This window comes from Pelodiscus sinensis, chromosome 23 (genome assembly GCF_049634645.1).
Source record: "Pelodiscus sinensis isolate JC-2024 chromosome 23, ASM4963464v1, whole genome shotgun sequence".
Taxonomy (NCBI): domain Eukaryota; kingdom Metazoa; phylum Chordata; order Testudines; family Trionychidae; genus Pelodiscus; species Pelodiscus sinensis.
The window spans coordinates 14,838,906-14,852,888 of NC_134733.1; positions in this window are offsets into that span (position 1 = coordinate 14,838,906).

Genomic DNA, 13,983 nt, shown 5'->3' on the forward strand with positions numbered 1-13,983 from the left:
CACTCTTCTCTTCTGCAGATTAAACAGACCCAACTCCTTCAGTCTCTCCTCATAGGTCATGTGCTCCATGATTTTGGTCGCCCTCTGCTGGATCCTCTCCAATGTGTCCACATCCTTCCTGTAGTGGGGGCCCCAGAACTGGACACAATACTCCACGTGGCCTCACCAGAGCTGAATAAAGGGGAATAATCACTTCTCTAGATCTGCTAGCAATGCTCTTCCTAATACAACATAATATGCCATTAGCCTTCTTGGCTACAAGGGCACACTGTTGACTCATATCTAGCTTCTCATCCACTGTAAACCCCAGGTCCTTTTCTGCAGAACTGCTACTTAGTCATTTGGTCTCCAGCCTGTAACAATGCTTGGGATTCTTCTGTCCCAAGTGCAGGACTCTGCACTTGAACCTCGTCAGATTTCTTTTGGCTCAATCCTCTAATCTGTATAGGTCACTCTGGACCCTATCCCTGCCCTCCAGTGTATCTACCTTTCCCCCTACCTTAGTGTCATCCACAAACTTGCTGAGGGTGTAGTCCATCCCCTCATCTAGGTCATTAATAAAAATGTTGAACAAGGCTTTTTGAAATAATGTAGTCCGCGACTACACAGTTGGCAGTTATTTCGATATAATATCAAAATACTGTCAAACTGGAGGACTTCTTGCTCCGACTCCTGTAACCCTCATTTAATTATTTTTGTTGCTTCTTTCTGGCCCTTCTCCAGTTTCTCCATCTTTCTTGAAATGTGGTGCCCAGAACTGGACACAATACTGCAACTGAGGCCTAATTAATGCAGAGCAGAGCAGAGCAGAGCAGAACGACTTCTTGTGTCTTGTTCACAACACTCCTGTTAATGCATCCCAGAATCATGCTTGCTTTTTTTGCGAGAGCGTCACACTGTTGACTTATTTAGCTTATGCTCCACTATGACCCTAGAGCCCTTTCCACAGTATTCCTTCCTAGGCAGTCGTTTCCCATTTTGTACATGTGCATGTAATGTGGATATTTGTCCACCAGAAACAGACAGATCCTGGACTGTGAGCTTTCTAGGGCAGGCACAGTGGCTGTGTCTACACTGGCAAGTTTTTCCCGAAAATCAGCCGCTTTTCCGGAAAAACTTGCCAGCTGTGTACACTGGCCACTTGAATTTCTGGAAAAGCACTGACGATCTCATGTAAAATCATCAGTGCTTTTCCAGAAAAACTATGCTGCTCCCGTTCGGGCAAAAGTCTTTTTCTGAAAGACTTTTGCGCAAAAGGGCCAGTGTAGACAACACAGTACTGTTTTCCGCAAAAAAGCCCCGATCGTGAAAATGGCGTTCAGGGCTTTTTTGCGGAAAAGTGCATCTAGATTGGCCACAGTCGCTTTTCCGCAAAAAGTGCTTTTGCGGAAAAGCATCCTGCCAATCTAGACGCGCTTTTCCGAAAATGCTTTTAACGGAAAACTTTTCCGTTAAAAGCATTTTCGGAAATTCATGCCAGTGTAGACGTAGCCAACTTCAGTGTTATTTGTTTTTACCATGAAGGCCTAAACCTTTCTTAGGTCCATAGACATTACCACAAGAGAAATGGCTAATAATAATTATAATAAGGCTCTCCGCAACTCTCCTCACAGTAGCCACCAAGCAGCTGTTAGATGCTAAGTTTCAGCCATTCTCCATTCAAGCCAGATTAAAAAACAATGATTTGGGGCCTGTTTCTCCATTTGCACCAGTATCGATCATGAATAAAACCCCAGGAGATGACAGAGTTAGGCCACTAACATTTTGGTTTTCCCCTTGGAAATTACGTATTTCCAGACTCCCACCAAATTAGCTTACAGACTGCTCTGATTTAGAGAGAGAGCAACAAGTTGGTTTTATTTTCAAATTACTTTTCTGTGTGTGTTGAGTTGTTGTTTGCTCCTGTGCACTGGGCTCCACTCTAGTTTGCTGGTGGATGGGGTGATATTGAGCACTCAGGCAGACGTATGTATTTGTCTGCTCTTGTAAGGATTCTACCATAAGTCCCAGATAGGCAGGGACAGCCCTAGACTAGCTGCCAGCAACTGGCACCCTAGGCGAACCATGCAACTGGTGCCCCTTCCTCCAAACCCTTCAATGATATTCTGCCACCATTTAGCGCCCTATTTAACTTGGTGCCCTAGGTGACCACCTAGTTCGCCTATATGGACAGGCCACCCCTGCAGATAGGGTGACCTTATTTCCCAAAGGGAAACAGAACACCAGGAAGGCCTGGTCCTTTCCTTTCTCCTGCCAGCTTGAGCACCCCTATGCACAGAGGCTGACCGAGCTGCTCACCCACGCCCCCATCCTCATTGGTGGGCAGGCAGATCTTCTCCAACGGTGATGCACATCCTAGAGAGTGACCCTATTTTCCAAAGGCTGGGTCTGGCATCATGGCTCGTCCTCCCCTCCATGTTCTTCTGCATCCCATTCTTTTGCAAAAGTGGGCATGTGTCCCATAATTGCTTTTGCCAAGAACAAAGGAGACAAACACCCACTTTAGCCAAAAAAAAAAAAAAAAAAAATCTGGACAGCCTGGACAGGGATTAAAATGGGACTGTCCAGAACAGGACATATGGTCACCCTAGCCCCATGTTTCTCAAAATGCGCCACAGGTCTGCTTTGGGAAAGCTGCTAGCGAACCCAGGACACTTTGTTTACCTAAAGGATCTGTAGTCATGGAGCCTTGCATCTCCCCTTAGCTGGAAATGGCGAACCGGAGCCATGGGGAGCTGCGAGGCTCCATGGCTACAGAGTCTGTAGATAAACAGAGTGGAGAGCAGCCCACTAGTGACTTTCCCAATGTGGGCCCGTGGCCCACATGGAGGAACGCTGCCCTAACCCCACACACTCGGTTGCTTTGGTAGAGGTGTTTCTGTGTTTGGGGCTATGTCTGTTGGTTTTTCACGAGTGGCATATGCTTTGTTTTTTACATTGAAGCAGTTGTAGGGGAATAAAACCCAAGAACTGAACATTTCTGGAGCCTTTACCAAGCCAGAAAAGCAACAGCAAAAAAAGAGCAGGTTGAACTTTTGCCCTGCCAATCTTGACCAAGTCTCCATAACCAACCCATTCTCCCAGGTTAGGAAAGCTGTGATTTGCAACCCCCCTCCCCACTGCAATATATCTCCCCCCCCTTAACAAAAGGATCTGGTTACAAATATTAAACACTTCATAGTAACTCTATGCTACCATGCAACAGAGTCCATTTGGGGTTGCTAAATGACTCTGAAAGGGCTTTCCCCACCCATTCTCTTGCCTGGTTTGAAGTGGTTGGAGCCAGCACCATGGCATCATATTGGCTTTGTTTCAGCCTTGATTTAGCCACCCTTTTAAAGACCCTAATGAATAATTCAGTGTTATCTTTCAGGATGACGTTGGGTTATTAGGAGGGTTTTCTCTCTCTTCCCACCCCCCAACCTTTACATTCATGAAGGGGCTCAAAGGAAGTCGTGTCAGGAAAACACACAAGGAGAGGGCTGCTCCTCACCCCCCCCCCCCCCCCCCGGCTGTCAGTTTGATAAATATAATGTGTCACCAATTAAAAACTCATTGCCATTCCCTGCTGCAGCCAGGGTCTCGTTAACGTCCTCCTAGTGGGGAGGCTCCCATGATCGGCTGCTATCATTGTTGATAACAGAGGACCTGTGTCTTTCCCATCCTGGGCTATTTCAGCACGGCACATTGGCATGTAAATAAGTTATTCACCCGGCATCACTTTTTGATAGAAAAATGACCATGGAAGTCTTTGATTTCAGGTTCGCCCTTGTCACGAGCACACAATGAAATCAAGTTTCATTTTTGTGCGTGAGGTTTGCTTTTTTTTTTTTTTTTTAATGTTTTCCCCTCCCGAGCCTACTTTTTCAGCATTTGTCTGGAAACAGTCGCGTTGCAATAACTTCATGCAGCCACAATTCATCCTGGTAGGCATTCCGATTTGGATACAATAACTTCTTGTCCCTCCACACCCCAAACCACTCCACCATGAACCCAAACCATCACTTCTTTTTTTTGTTAAAAAAAAATCTTAATCAAACCTTGCTTCTGGAATTCTTTCCTCTCCCCACACGCCCTAACAACTTGGGGGAAGGGGTACAGGGATGGCAATGGTTGACCCTACAATTCTTTTTCATCCTAAACTTGACCTGCTCAGTCCAGGGTTCAGCTCGGGTGCAAAGCCCAGCATGAGGGACAAAAGTCAGAGAGGGGCAAACGGTTCCGATGAGCAGCTGCTGAATGGAACCGTGGCGTTGAGGTTAACTCCCTGTTTCTTTTCAAATGTAATGTCTCTAGTTGACCTTGTTTAATTTTAGCTTGGTACTGGGAAGGTGATAAGACACACACACACACACACACACACACACACACACTACTACTCTTTCCCCCCTCATACCTTTTAACTCTGAATTGCTGGACTCTCCTTCCCCAGCAATGATTTCCATCTGTCTCATGGAAACTGATCCAACGCCTTCTGAAATCAATAGGAGGCTCTCAATTGACTTACAAAGGACACTCAATCAGGCCTTGAATTCCCACAAGTCCTTCTGGGGCCTGACAATACAGGAGACTTGATTCTAACTCCAGTTGCACATTGGTGGCTAAATTGGTGGAAGTGAGGAAAATAATAGGAGGCCCTTTGCTAGCTTTAGGAAACCCAGGAGCAGCAGAATAGACATGAGTCTTGTAAAGCTTTATCACGTCCCCAAGTCCCAGAGCCTCAGGAACAGCTAAACAGGCAGGATAAATACATGGTATTGCATTCTCCCCAGGGAAGTTACTGGGCTGGCGGCGATGGATGTCTACATGGAGACAGAACATGTTGCCTGTGTCTTTGTGGCTTGTCTGGTCCTCCTCGTTACCTTGAGAATGGGAAATGAGCCTGCCATTACCTTTAATCATGCTGCTTGACCTGTACGAATCATAGCGCGCCTATAAGCTATGCCCATTCCACTTGAGATATTCAGAGAGCCTCAGGCCACAGTGGACCACTATGGGTCTCCTGCAGAGCACGGGCTTTAGAACCTTCCCCAAATAATTCCTAGAGCAGAGCTGTTCGAGAAAGACTCCATCTTAATTTAAAAATGGTCAGAATTGGAGAATCCATCATAACCCTCAGTAAAATTGTTCCAATGGTTAATTACTCCCAGTTAAAGCTGTATCTTATTTTCAGTCTGAATGTGTCCAGCTTCAGTTTCCACTCATAGGATTGTGCTGTAGCCCTGTTATTAAATATTTGTTCCCCATACAGGTACTTAGGGTCTGTCTATACTGCCACCCTAGTTCGAACTAGGGTGGCAATGTAGACATACCCTTACAGACTGAAAATCACCCTTAACCTTGTCTTTGTTAAACTAAATAGATTGTGGGCAGGGGCGGCCTGTGGATGTAGGAAACTTCAGCAGTTGCCTAGGGCGTTGCATTTAACGCGGCGCCCAATGATGACATCACGCCATTGAGGGCTATGGAGGTGGGAGTGCCGATCGCGCATTCCTCCTAGGGCACCAGTTGCTGGCAGCTCTCCTTGAGCCGCTCCTGATTGTGGGCCTTAAGTCTGTCACGGTAGGGCAGGTTTTCTAATTCTCTAATTATTCTTGTAGCTCTTCTCTGAACCCTTTATCCTTTTTGAACTGGGGATACTAGGGCCTGGACACACACTAATGCCAAATAGAAAGGTAAAAACTTGAACTCCTATTCAACAGCCCCCTTTCTTGCAGCCCAGGATTGCATGAGCTCTTTTGAGCCACAGCATCATATTGGGAGCTCACGTTTAGCTGATTATCCATCATGATCCCCAAAACATTTTTGCCGCCACTGTTTCCCAGGGGAGGGTCGCCCATGCTGTAAGTGTGGCCTGCAGGCTTTGTCCCCAGATGCACACATTTACATTTTGCCATAGCAGACCTCATATTGTTTGCTTGCACCCAGTTTAAAAAGCAATGCAGATCACTCTGAACCAGTGACCTGTCCTCTTCATTATTTAGCATTCCCACAATTCTTGTGTCATCAGCAAACTACAGGGGATAATTTTATGTTTCCTTCCAGGTCATTGAACCAAATCCCTCACTGGAAACAGACCCTCTCAATTTACAGTTACATTTTGAGACCCATCAGTTAGTCAGTTTTTAATCCATTGAATGTGTTCCATGTTCACTTTATATTGTTCACAATTTTTAATCAAAATGTTGGGGGGTGGGTACCAAGCCAAATGCCTTACAGAAGTGTAAATCTGGTATGCCAAGACTGTTATCTTCAGCCAAACTAATAATTTCATAAAAAGACAAGTTCGTTTGAAATAATTTATTTCCCAAAACCCCATGTTGATTTACATTAATTACATTACCCTCCCTTAGGTTTTTATTAAGCAAGTCCTGTATCAGCTGCTCCTCGATTTGATGTTCCCAGTGCTCTAAGACTTATTGAAAATCAACAGTAATGGTCCAGAGAGCTTCTCAGCCAGCTTTTTAAAACTCTTGGATGTGAGTTAACGGGACCTTCTGATTTTAAAATGTTTCACCTTAGTAGCTTGGGCTATGCTTCACATTTCTCCATCCTCTGGGGAGCAATTTTCTAGATTATGCTCCTTGCCCTGTGTAGAGATATTTGTCAAGATATCACTTTGGGGTATTTTATTATCCTGAATTGTGGAAAATGTTCACAAAATAGGAGGCCGGGTTGCAAAGGTCACCAGTTTGCCACATTTTTTGCAAACATCAAGGTAAAGTTTGCTCAGGAGAATGTACATCTTATAACTGGAAAGAGGCCATGTTTGTAGGGATGTGAATGGTTAACTGGTTAACCAGTATCGCCTTACCGGGTGATGCTTACCAGTTATGGTTAACAATGGCAGGCCAAGCCTGGTGTGCCAGGGACAGGGGTGATCCAGCCCAGCCAGAGCAGTATTCAGTGGTGGCAAGGGCACACTCCAGCCCACCTGCCCCCAATCAAGCAATTAACCGGTTACACACAATGTTTAACTGGTTGACTGATTAAACGGGATTTTACATCCCTACATGTTTCCAGTGAACACAGGGCCAGTTCATAACTGATGGTAGCAGAGGTCTCACTTGTGATGGCCTAGTGGAATGAAAGGAGATGGTGTCCTGTAATATACTGGGACAATCCCTTCAAATTCCTAAATGCTCCTGGGAGAAGTTTTCCATCAAATCTCTTTTCTGCTGGAAAACTGGGTTTTTGACAAAACAAGAATTTTCACAGACAGTATCTGGCTTTCTTTGAACACGTTTTGGGGGGAGGGGTTTAATCAAAAATGAATTTTTCTTTCATGTTTCAAGATTGTCACAAAATCAGATTTTTTGGGACCAGCTATTTAGAATAACCCCAGGTGAAGTGAGTCCTTGAAGACTCCATCCCAAAATCTCATCCTCAATCTCACACTCAGGGCATAAGAAAGTGGGCTGTGCTGAGTGGATGAACGTACTGTGCAGATGTAATTCCAACAGCTGGAATCAAACCTGGGACCTCCGGAGCTTGGTGCATGAGCCTCCACTGCACGAGATAAAAGCCAGCTCTCTCTTAGCTAAGGCTGAAGTACAGGTAGGGGCGGCCCGTGACTATAGGCCGACTCGGCCATTGCCTAGGGCGCAGCCTTCAACAGCGCCTGATGAGGACGTCACGGGGCACCCGATGACGACATCACCCATTGACGGCAGTGCAGGTGGGGGTGCTGATCACATGTTCCGCCCAGGACGCCAGCTGCCGCAGCCCACCTCAGACCACTTCTGAGTACAGGCGTATTATTCTCTCTGTAAGTGGTCTCAGTGCCACTACAGGGGACGCTGCCCCCCACCCAGCAAGTGCATGGGTTATACAGATGTTATCAATAAAGCTCATATTTGATGTACTTGAGCCTCAAGTTTCATCGCTCCGCCGTAGTGAGACCTCAGAAGTTGGGATGTAGCATGTCCACTCAAAGAGCAACATGCTGAAGCACGGATGCTTTTTCCTGCAGCAGAGCAATTCTAGAAGCCATTGTTTCAGCAAGCAGGGCTGGGAGTTTTAATGAAGACGATTCTGCACAGTGTTTGAAATGGAAATGCGTGCAGATTTGGTATAGGCTCCCAGCAACATTCTGAAAAGCCTTTCTTATTAGTGCAATTTAATACAGAGAAAAGAAACTCGCTACTCCCCTGCACTGCTAGCTCTCCTGGGCTTAAGCCTGGGATCCTTCTGGTAACTTTCCCTTCTGGCTGCCAAGCCTTGCCTTCCAGGTGGAATTGTTCCTGGAAGCCGGGAACACAAAAGATTTTGCCATCAAGACCTTGGAAGAAAGATCTTTGTGGGAGTCAGGTTATTGTGATGTGCAAGGAGCAGGGAACACGGACCCTCTAAATGTGTGGCTGTCTACAGACCGCAAGTCTCACTAGGAATAGGAGCAATATCCCAGCATGCCTGTGCTCCAGAGGGGAAAACCTTCTGCCAGTGGTGAATCTGAGCAGTTGGGGGTGGGTGCCTCAAAAGGGTGGGAGAAATGTGAGCTACGGAAGGACAGAGTAACACAGGGGTATAGCATCAGGGTGGCACTAACCTCCTGTCCCTGTCCCCCACTTTGTCATGCAGGGACCACTGGCCAATGTATCTACTGTCCGTGTGCAAGAGGGGGAAGGATGTGGAGTGTAGTCATACCGGGCGTGGTTCTCCTTGCCTATACCCTATGGTAATACCATTGACTTCAGTGGAGTACAGTGTAAATGAAATGTGGATCAAGCCCAGTTTTTTGAAGGCAAGGGAGGTGGGGCCAGGGCAGCTGTTGCCAATGCATGTGGGAAGGCTGGAATAATCTTCCTATGTTCCTGTAGCTCCATTCCACCCAAACTGGTCTTATAGTGCGTTACACCCAAAAATCACTTCACCTGCCATGAAAATGCAGCCACTCCTGGGCTACGTCTAGACTGGCATGATTTTCCGGAAATGCTTTTAACGGAAAACTTTTCCGTTAAAAGCATTTGCGGAAAAGAGCATCTAGATTGGCACGGACGCTTTTCCGCAAAGCACTTTTTGCGGAAAAGCGTCTGTGCCAATCTCGACGCGCTTTTCCGCAAAAAAGCCTTGATCGCCATTTTCGTGATCAGGTCTTTTTTGCGCAAAACAAATCTGAGCTGTCTACACTGGACCTTTTGTGCAAAAGCTTTGCGCAAAAGGACTTTTGCCCGAACGGGAGCAGCATAGTATTTCCGCAAGAAGCACTGATTTCAGACAGTAGGAAGTCAGTGTTCTTGCGGAAATTCAAGCGGCCAGTGTAGACAGCTGGCAAGTTTTTCCGCAAAAGCAGGTGCTTTTGCGGAAAAACTTGCCAGTCTAGACACAGCCCTGGAGAGGAACGCAGCAGCTGTGTAACAGCACAAAACAACCGAGTAGAATGCTGACACTATGGAGACCTTTGGCTGATCCATTTAAATGTGACCAGGACTCTGGGGCTAACACTTGGCCATGACAAACCATGGAAATGTATAGTTAAGGTGGGTGGGAAAACCATTACAAAAACCAGTCTGTGTTCATGTCCCAAAATCACTTTCTAAACACTAAACATACTAGCTACTTCTGTAGTGTTTGTTTGCTTAGATGTTATACTCAGGCCAGAAAACTCACATCAGACCCATCTCCAGTTTAATATCTAAGGGTATGTCTACTCTACCCTCCTAGTTCGAACTAGGAGGGTAATGTGGGCATACCGCACTTGCAAATGAAGCCCGGGATTTGAATTTCCCTGGCTTCATTTGCATAAGCGGGGAGCCGCCATTTTTAAAACCCCGCTGGTTCGAATCCCGTGCAGCGCGGCTACACGGGGCACGAACTAGGTAGTTCGAACTAGGCTTCCTAGTTCGAACTACCGTTACTCCTCGTGAAATGAGGAGTAACGGTAGTTCGAACTAGGAAGCCTAGTTCGAACTACCTAGTTCGTGCCCCGTGTAGCCGCGCTGCACGGGATTCGAACCAGCGGGGTTTTAAAAATGGCGGCTCCCCACTTATGCAAATGAAGCCCGGGAAATTCAAATCCCGGGCTTCATTTGCAAGTGCGGTATGCCTACATTACCCCGCTAGTTCGAACTAGCGGGGTAGTGTAGACATACCCTAAAGGTGCTAGGTGCATATGCTATTTAGGCTCTTTTGAAAATCCCACTTAACTTCATCATTAGGGGTACGTCTAAACTACATGGCTCCATCGACGGAGCCATGTAGATTTGTTTGTTCGGCAAAGGGAAATGAAGCTGCAATTTAAATAATCGCGGCTTCATTTAAATTTAAATAGATGCCATGCTGAGCCGACAAACAGCTGATCAGCTGTTTGTTGGCTCAGTGCGCTAGTCTGGACGCTCCCCTGCCGACATGAAAGCCCTTTATCGACCTCCCCGGTAAACCTCATCCTACGAGGCATAACGGGGAGGTCGATAAAGGGCTTTCAGGTTGGCGTGGGAGCGTCCAGACTAGTGCACTGAGCCGACAAACAGCTGATCAGCTGTTTGTCGGCTCAGTGCAGCAGCCATTTAAATTTAAATGAAGCCGCAATTATTTAAATTGCAGCTTCAATTCCCTTTGCCGATCAGCCTAATCTACATGGCTCCATTGATGGAGCCAGGTAGTTTAGACACACCCTAGGTGCCCACACATAATTGAAAATCTGGCCCTAAGTGACAGACACTGAAGTTTCATTGAAAGCCAATGGGATTTAAAACACTTTTGAAATTTTTACCCTACAAATCCAGCCAAAGTTTCTTTTGTAAAATAAAAACACTTTGGGGTTTCAGGAGGAGAGAAAAAATTCAACAGAAATTGATTCTATTTTATTCTCTTCCTTTTATACAGATCTCTCTCTCTCTCTCCCCTCAGTATCTGAGAGCAGAAATCTACAGTCAAGCTCACAGTTCTGGGCTAATTATTAAAACTGTCATCTGAGAGCTCCTTAGCCATAGCAGAGGCAAATACATGGGTGGAGACAGAGCAATTGCTGAAGTGGCTAGGAAGGACTGGTCTTTTCAATCTCTAACTCCTGCAAAGAACACAGTGTTTAAACAAATCCCTTCCCCATCAGCGCTAGTTGACCTCCTGGCAGGGGGAAGAAAACAAAACCCATATCGTTCAGAAAAATACGGCAGCATATCTGTTATAAAACAAAATACAAGCCACATGGAATCAATAAACTCTTTGAGGCTTGTCTCCTTGCAAATAAGAAGGCCTTGACTGCTGACAAGCTCCCCCTGGAACCAGTGAGGTGACTTTTGCCTTCCTCCCTTCTGATATTATTTACCTCACACTTAGTTTGAAGTCCCCAATGCGAGGCTGAAACCCTGGGTCCCCCTCCCCCCAGTTATTCTTTAACTTTCTAAGGCAATTGCCCTCTCTATTTACCCGACTGCAGAGCCAAAGAACAGGGCTAACACAGGCTGTTTATCTGCTGTCAGTCTATAAAGCAGCATCCCTCACCCCAGAGGTCACTGGAGAGATGAAGGCCTTAACCTAAGGGCTAGGATCCCACTCTGCCCTCCTTAGAGGTGCATCGGGCCGTCAGTAACAGGGCCACGGGTTTATTCAGCTGAGATCTCCAGATCTCAAAAGATAATCTGGGAATAATTGGGACTTAAGGAACTTGTGGGAATCTGATTTTTTCACAGCCTTGCCATTCACGAAACAGATGGACATCTTATTTCCCTCTAATTTGATGGGCTTTCTTGACAAAATGGCAGAGGTTGCACTTTGCTACAATAATAACCTGCCACTCAGACTTTATACAGGGTTTGTGTAGATTTCTTCTTAATTAGACCCCATCTCACTCTGAACTGTGTGTGTGTAGCTGGGATATTTTGAACAGCTTCTCTGCATGACAGAATCTGGGGAAAATGGGGGGGAGGGGAGAGAGGGAATACTAGGAGCTTTCATGTTTAAGTCACTTTAAAAAAAAATCTTGAGGAAAAAATAAAGCTTGGGATGCGAGCACGCTGTTTAGATAATATATTCATGGGTTTTCTCCAGTCTCCTCCCCCTGCAACTAAACAACATTACAAGGCAGTTTGCTGCTAACTCCAGAGAGAGGTTAATGGCTTTGCCAGCTTCTCAGACTACTAGGGCTTGCAAACCTCTTTGCATTTACAAAACTTGCCACCACCTCCTCCCCCCACCATTCCTGGTCATCAGAACCCAGATCCTCTTCCTCCCCCTACTTCTCCAGAAAAACAGACCCAATTTAAAGAAAGACAGGGACTGACTTTCCCTTCAGCCGTACTGAGGTAAAACTGGATTGAGTGGTGTGAATACAGTTGGACTTATGATGTTCTAACTACAATATCAGAAATCCCAAGTATTCCAAGCTCATGAGCTAGGCTTGAAATAATCATGAGATTGGTTAAATATATCTGCTGGGCTTTTCAAATTTGCCTTCTCGCTTTTGAGCCAGGAGGGGTAAAGTTTTCAAGTTCTCTAAAACCATGAAGGCTAGTGTAACACCAGCAGACCCTGGTCATCTGAGGGTGGAATCAAACATGGGACCTCTGGAACTTAGTCCATGAACCTCTACTGCATAAACTAAAATACAGCTGGCTCGCCGCTAAAGCTACAGAGCAGACCCATTATTTCCTCTGTAAGTAGTTTCAGTGATACTGGATGGGCTGGTGCACCACACCCAGCAGGAGTGTGGGTTGCACTAGCAACTTGCTTTTGGTTTTAAAAGGAAAGCTGAGAGTCTCAAAAAAAAAAAAATTCACATCACTCCCAGGTGCTGGTGGTTTGAGAAAAATGCCAAATATTATGAGTTGGCATCACTGAATTATTAGCCCCTGCTACATATAAGGCAGGTATGGGCAAATTCCAGCCCGTGGGCCACATCTGGTCCACAGGGTTAGTCCCTGGAAGGCCCCCACCTCTATATTTACCTGCGCCTCTGCAGGTATCAGATGGTGGCAGCTCTCATAAGCCATAGATCACCATTTGTGGCCAATGGGAGCAGCAGGAAGTGGTGTCGCAGTCCCTGCCACTTCCCACGGCTCCCATTGGCTGGGAACTGCGATCCGTAGCCAATGAGAGCTGCAATCACCCAATACCTGAGGCGCTGCAGATAAATATAGCAGCGGCAGCCCACCATGGACTAACCCTGCAGGACATCAGTTTTTTATTGTCCACTGCTGATATAAGGGATTGAAGCAACTCCTCGGGTTGCCAGATGGTTTCAACAAAAATACCGGACACACCTGACATGACATCATAATCTCCATTACATCTTATTTAGAAAATACCAGACATTTATATTTTCTCCATTTGTTTCCCGAACAGAAAGCTCAAATACTGGACTGTCTGGTTTAAAACCGGACACCTGGCAACTCTAGCCGTGCCAGATGCTAGGGGCAAGTGGGGATCCCAGAGAGTATGACATTGGCTTCATTTTTTTCATTACGGTCCCTCGCTCACTCTTTCCTCCATTTGGAAATAGACCATGATATTTCATCATCCATGCATCCAGAGAACAAAACGACAGTATCAGGTGACTTATCCAACCAACCGCGCACACACTGACTTTTCACTCTGCTTGTGCTTGGCTCAGGTTTCACATTATTCACCTTATTTTTTTCTATTGGATTTTGCTTTCTGCTCCTTTTATTTTTATAGATTCTCTTCTAGACTCCATGGACTCAACATTTCTCCCCCTAGCTCCAGCCTACATGGACCATGGCAGCCAATATTGATCTATTTGCACATTTGTCTCAGAGCTAAGTGGTCTCTGGTGCTGCTTCCTACTATTTGGGATGCAGAAAAGTGCTTCTGTTTTAGACAGGCCATTTTATCTTCTGACAAACCCCCAAACACACCGTTCTCGGAATGGTTAGTGCATTTAGTTGGGGGGCTGGGGTTGTTTTTCATTTTACATGAACCCTGTGATTTTGCTTTTATCTAGTGGATGAAGGGCAGAGCTTGGAAGGGTGTCTCTGGCTCACACAGAAGGTTGGAAACATAAGAAGCTTATCTTTGGACCCAGGC